This window comes from Athene noctua, chromosome 5 (genome assembly GCF_965140245.1).
Source record: "Athene noctua chromosome 5, bAthNoc1.hap1.1, whole genome shotgun sequence".
NCBI lineage: Eukaryota > Metazoa > Chordata > Aves > Strigiformes > Strigidae > Athene > Athene noctua.
This window is the reverse complement of record NC_134041.1, coordinates 62,747,163-62,753,803: the sequence shown is the minus strand read 5'-3', so window position 1 is coordinate 62,753,803 and position 6,641 is coordinate 62,747,163.

Here is a 6,641-nt window from a genome sequence, read left to right as displayed (position 1 = left end):
TCTTTGACATTAAGTCACAGGGACCCAACCATTTCAGCCTTGCAGTCCAGAATGGTGACTTGAAACTCCTTCCTCATATAGAAATATGAAAATCAACGAGATAGCACAAAGGAACCAAGGATTACTTTTTTACCTTATTTTACATTAGGTAGATTTTGAGCACATCATTAAGAATCCATGAATAATGCCAGAAAAAATCATGGAACGGGACTGCGTATAATTTAGTATCTTGTTCAAGGTGGCAGATAGGAATAATAATAATAATAATAATAATATGACAGAAAGTGGAACAATTTCAGCTTGGCATATGCCTGAAATATAATTAATTTTAATACTGTTTGTCTACAGAGCAATAGAATTGACAAAAATAACAATCCTAGCATATTAAGCAAATGTTAGCTGTTTCTCCTCAGCAGCCCGATGCGTGTTCTCCCCATGTGTTGTCATTCCCAGAGTACGAGATCTGTTAGTTGTGTAGTGCTGCTGTAAAAAAAATAAATTAAAAACAAACAAACAAACAAACAAAACAACACCACTGAAAGACTTTTAATATACTTCTATTTGCTCTAAATCACTGTTGTCTCAAATATTCCAGTCAGGAAATTTGTATACAGTACACAACATGATGCTGTGAAGGGTTTATTATGTATTGCTGTGCCTGAGAGCTGCAGGAGTGTGAGAATAGAGGATATGCTAAAAGTCTCTGGGGCAAAGGTGCAGATGATACCTCTGCTTTTTGTTTGTTTGTTTGTTTGCTGGCAGCAAGGGTTGGTATGAATGAGAGGATAAGGCACTGTCTCTCTAGTTAGAGATTCTGATTTTGTTCTGTAGCAGAGACTATGCTTCTAAAGCACTGAAGCTGATCAGACATTGCAGAACACTGATCAGAATTTCCAGATGTCCTTGATAACGCCCTTCACCTTCATAATCAAGCTCTGAAATGATAATATATCGATCGGGATGCTTCGCAGCGGTATGACACACAGAGGATTATTGATAAGCAGCTCTGAAATTTTCAGGTGACAAACAAGGGCGGGGGAGGCGATTACAACAGGAACGCAAAGCTGCCTCGGTAATCTTCGCCTGGGAAACTTGGGCTGGGAATGATAGTCTTACCAAAATGCTTTCGCTTCTGTCTGGGAGGAGATTTCCGTCTTAATTTGTGGAGAATTGTTGCTGATGTTGTTATCCGATCAGTACTAATGCTAATGCTCATACTAATACCCATACTAATACTAATGATTCCAACAATGGCTGGGTGTCCCACCGCCCGCTCGCCCACGCCCCCCGCGGCGCGGCCCCCCTTCAGCACCACGGCCAGCGCCGGGAGGCGCGGAGCGCTGCGCGGACACGGGCTGCGCGGGACGTTGCGCGGACACGGAGGGGTGCGGAGCGTCTTCCCGCAGTCTGAGGGGAGGCGGGTCCCATCCTGCACCCCCTGCTCTGAGCAGGCTGCCGGGCCCGAGCTCCTCCTGTGGGTGCGTGAGAGAGAAATAAGGTAGTAAATTGCTGTGAACCGAGGGGCAAAAAGAAGGAGCATTAGAGGCTTACTGCTGTTGTAAAGGCTCCTGAACAACAAAATAATTAACTGTACATAAACCCTGAGATTACAAGCTAAAACCAAGACCCTTTGTCTACTATGCCCTGAGCCTTCACAGGCAAATTCAACAGAATTACATCTTGGTTTATTTTAATATCAAAGCATTTTATAAGGAGACAGGGAAATCGTTTCCCTTTCCAATAGTGTTGGCACATTGCCCTGTTTATTCTCCAGTTGGTATTTTTTGTACTTCTTAGAGATATATCAAAGTTTATGCAGTATGTGTAACGTGGAGGAGATGGAAAAGACATTGACAATATTAATTGTTTCATAAATAGCGTCAGATAGGATATGCTTTTTATATCTTTGGTTTAAACCTTGTTATTGAAAAACCAATACCCTGCCATTTGTTTATACTTTTCTTGGCATACAAGGCAGATATATTAGAGTGAGTGAAACTAATAAAAGGCTACAGGCAGCATTTTCCACACTCAACTTTTAGGCATGGCCTCTTTTTCAAAGGAAAACTGTCTTATTTTGGAACATTATAACCATTCCACCTGTCCGTAAAAAGGTATGAAGAACCAGAAATTACAAAGGACCAACTAGAAAAGACCCTTTGCTTTTAGGTGAGCACTTCTTCACACAAACAATTTCACTGACTCCGCAGACCTGCTTACATGAGTCACCGCTGACGCAGAGGGACGAAGGGCTCCACCAGCCAACCCGGAGGTGCCTGGGTCTTTGGGGCAAAGCTGCCTCGGAGACAGAGCCTCAGCATGAAAAATTTGTCCTCCCTGCAGTGGTCTTACTTGGATCCAAGAAGTTAGTTGCTGAGCAAGGAGTCCCGAGCGTGGAAAGAGGAGCTGCAACCTCTCCCAAAGGCAGTGCATGACTGATAGTTTCAGACAAGGAAAATGCAAGTTCATTACTGGAGATCTTACAGAAGTTTTTCATCCAAGCAAAGGTAAAAGAAATTCTTGAGAAATCTGTTTACATTGCAAGCATTTTACTCTTTGCAGTCCTTTGTTTTTATTCAGAATTTTACTCCCTGCAGGAAGGAACAAGGAGGTGGGTTATGGTGGGTTTACCTATGCTTTCATTTTTAAAAATATTTTTATCATGTTCCATGCAGTGTCACATGCAAAAGAAATACAACGCTTGCACATCTCTTAAACAAGAGTTTCAGTGATCGTGTTCTGCTAAATTAATGTGACGGTGTTAGGAAGATAAATAGCATAGCAGAAACTGAGGACTGGAGTATGGAAACTCAAGCAAGGAAAGAAGGAAAAAAATGAGACCTCACCATTCACTATTCCTGGAAATTTCATAGAAATTTGTGAAAATATGCTATGTATATTTTTTCATAGCATGAAATGGCTCCACTGCAGTCTTGAGTCACTGCTGCAGGACACCAAGAGCAACGGTGATCCATAAAACATTTGTCATAGGGGGTCCCCGGGTTTTACCCTGATCTGTGCACGAGGAATGCAAAGCCTAGTTTTCGAAGCAGTTCTGCATGGATCATCTTCTAGAACTTCGGGAACTTTCTGTGAAGATACAAAGGTCTGATCCTGTGGCAAAGGCATAAAATTCATTATGAGAGGGAAGACCAAGGCATGGTCCTTTCTCTATTTCATTTTAGCTCCAGAGTGGAGGAGGCTTTTGCTCAGCAGTTGTATTTATTCCATACCTGTCCCTTGCTTGGACTACAGTAAATCAGGATTATCTGACTTCTTCAGCATCCCTCAGGCCCAAAAGATTTCTAAGGACATGTTGTAGAAAAGTAGAAGTGAGCTGAAGAACACAAGAGAAAGAAAAGCTATAGCCAGGGGCATGGGTGGAGGCCTGTGTGGCACCACATGTCAAAGCCAAGCAGAGCCCAGACTTTTTATTTTCCTCCAAGGTAGAGAATCTGGGGAGAGTCTCTGCACACCCAGACTTCAGAGGTAGCTGAAGCAGACTGTCAGTCACCTTCACTCATGAAGGAAGCAGTAAGAATCGATGTTGGCTGGAAGGTGCTTTCACTCATTGCCAGTTGTTGTAGTTTAGCCTGGTGATGTGTGTAGCAGTTGTACTTGGGGCAGGACAAAAAAAGACCACCTTGATTTCAGGGGCTGGTGTAGATGTTCTCCACCCTAAATCTTCTTGTGATCAGCAGGAAGGGAAGAGCATTTGGGCCAGAAATAGTACATTTTCAAGAGACACACTTCACTGCAATTTCAGTCCCAGGAGTGCCACAGGAAGTGATGCTCAAAGCGTGGCCTTTTCCAGTTGCTCTGGAAGGCCTAGAGAGAAACTAAGGCAGAATTTTTCTTCATCAGTGCAAAAGCAAATGTGATAACTGGCAGCCTCTGTGTAAAAGTATTTATCTTAGTCATGTTAATCTTGCCATTAGACTCTAATTTCCAGCTCCAGTGTTGGAGAACAAAGCGCATGCCATCCATGGCAGCAAGGCTGACACAGCAATACGCTTTTGCCACTCACAACATCTGTTGAGCTAATCTGAAACACCACAACCAAATCCCATTTCCAGCAACGCATGTGTTTGCCTTTCTCCTCAACCTGCCAATTCTAATGACCCACAATTAAATAAAAGCCTTCCTTATGCTCCGGGTCTCCCTGCCCATCCTCCTTACGAGGCTACGGCTTTAATTTCGCCCTATTGCATTTTCACGGCAGCAGACTGTTATGGCAGGCAGCAGGATTATGACTCATCATGTACTGTGGGAAGTAATGATGATCCAAAAAGCAAACGGAGGTGGGAAGTGAAGGAGAAATCACTTATGCAAATAGAAATATTTTCAATAATGATCAACAGCATGAGAAAGAATAGAGGAAAAATTACATTAGGCAGAGTAGCTTCATTTTTAAAATGTTCCCTAAGTGCTAGAAATCTTCCCATCTTCATTTTTCCCTTTAAACTCTGTCATTTGTACAGCCTATTAACCTTTAACTTTATGACTATCCTAACGTGAAATACTGGCAGCATTTAAGTCTGAGAATACTAGAGACCTACCTTCCTGGTTGGCAACAGAGGTGAAGCACTTTCTTTTAAATCAGTCATTTTTAATATCAGTCATATACACACAGCATCCGAGACACTATTTTTAGATTCACGTGCTGGCGTTGCTTATAATAAATGCTCTACGGACTCCAGTTATCTTTCCTCAGAGGTCTTAAAGTTTCCTTCTTGTCTGTCCTCTCCCAGTTCGTCACCCTAATTGTAGTCTTCAGTTCTGGTCAAAAGTAAAAGAGCAAATCAAATTAAATCACTTCCTTCAAACTCCTGTTCTTAAAAAGACAACGTAAAATTAATTATTTGTGTTTACAAGAGCTCTGGGGAGTCGAGCCGAGGCTGGGACTTCATTGTCTGAAGCACTAAACTACTGTTACTCTGTCCATTTCTGCCCTGAAGACCTGGCAGTCTGGATGGGGCAGGGGAAGGGTGGGTGATTAAGTGACTTCCAAAAGGTGGGAAAGACGAAGTGGCTCATCTGGACGGAGTGTGCTGGGGCCGTATCGATCACACCTGCGGCAGGGGATGTAAGCGGTTTAATGTGGAGCTTGTGTGGGTTTAATTGTTATCATTATTTCAAACCATAAGAGTGACAAGGGCTGCTCAGACCCGAGGACAGGATCTTCTGTTGTTTATATCTAAATCTCAGCAATTACATAGCACCTGGGGATGACAGGGGATGATCTGGTGGGAAGTTCCCCCCACGGCTGCCCCTCTGTCAGTGGGTGCCTTCCTCCAGGGTTGGACATGGTCTTACCATGGGGCATCGCCGTGGCCTGGAAGACCTCCCAAAATGAGGTCTCAGTTGGAAAGAAAAGCCAAAGCCGTTACACCAACGGCTGAGAAAATGTTGCCTCAGAACTGAACCACCAGACTTTATTTACACAAAGTCTTTCCCTTTTCCCTTGCTCTTTGAGACTCGTCAAACCTTCAAAAAGCTCAGCAGGGAGTTCTGAAACAACACTTAAAAGCGATTTTGCCAGGCAGACGCACGTGCCTCTCTCCTTAATCAGAAAATATCCAGCCCCAAGGAGCAAAACGGGGACCACAGCGGCCCCAGCTGCCCGACCCTGCCCTGCTGGGTGGCTCAGATGCAGGAGGAAGAAACATCCCTTACAGTGCTCCATTCTTGACTGAAGGACACGGGCAGGGGACTTGGAGCAGTGGTAGTGCTGGCATATCTTGTCTGCACCAAAAGTTTGGACCTGGTTTTACTCTGATGCAAACTCTTTTCTGAGCTTTCACTCCTAAGAAGAGATAGCTAGAAAACCAGATCTCTTGGCAGGGTCTTCTGCTCTCAGGAGAGTTCTCCTGAACCTGAAAAAGGTCTGGTTTCTTCCCCTCTTACACTGAAACTGCAGGCTCGCTCTTTGTGATCAACCACCAGCCCAGGCTGAGCAGAGGTTTTGGCAGGCTTTTTGGCCATGGATCAAATTCAATCAAGGAAAATCAATATGTGGGACATTCAAGGATTTAAGCAAGACTTGGTCAAAGGAGGAAAAGAGTTAAATTTGCTCTTGCATCCGATGTGTACCCCATCTTACAGCCTGTCCCTTCTACTCACATGAATGGATTTGTAGGGTGGCAGAGGAAGCAGGCAGCATTCATGTTGGTGTCTACAGACACGTCTAGATTTTGCAACAGACTCCATCCAAGGCACCCATGAGATGGAGCCCAGCACACTACGCTGGCAGGCTGCACAGCACAGGGATTCCCCCCCGGTGACAGCTCAGATCGCCGCAGGGACAGCTGACACATGCCACCACACTCCACACAGCCAGCTCTGCTCTCAGGACCCATGCCACCTCCTGTTCTCACGGGGCCCAAAGAAGGTCCCCAAAACTTCAGCAGGATTTAGGCATCTCATCATGGAGCTGCTTTTCTAAACTCCAGCTGGGCTTAGAAACACGTTTAATTTAGGCGCGCTCTTGGGCCCTATTGATTTTAATGCAACAATCATATGTTTAAAACTTAGCATGTGTTTAATTGCTCTGGTGAATAACAGCAGACTGATGCTGGTGCTTACACACCTTGCTGACCTGGTGCCTGGGAAAGCAATGCTGCATCAGCCCCATGGCAAGG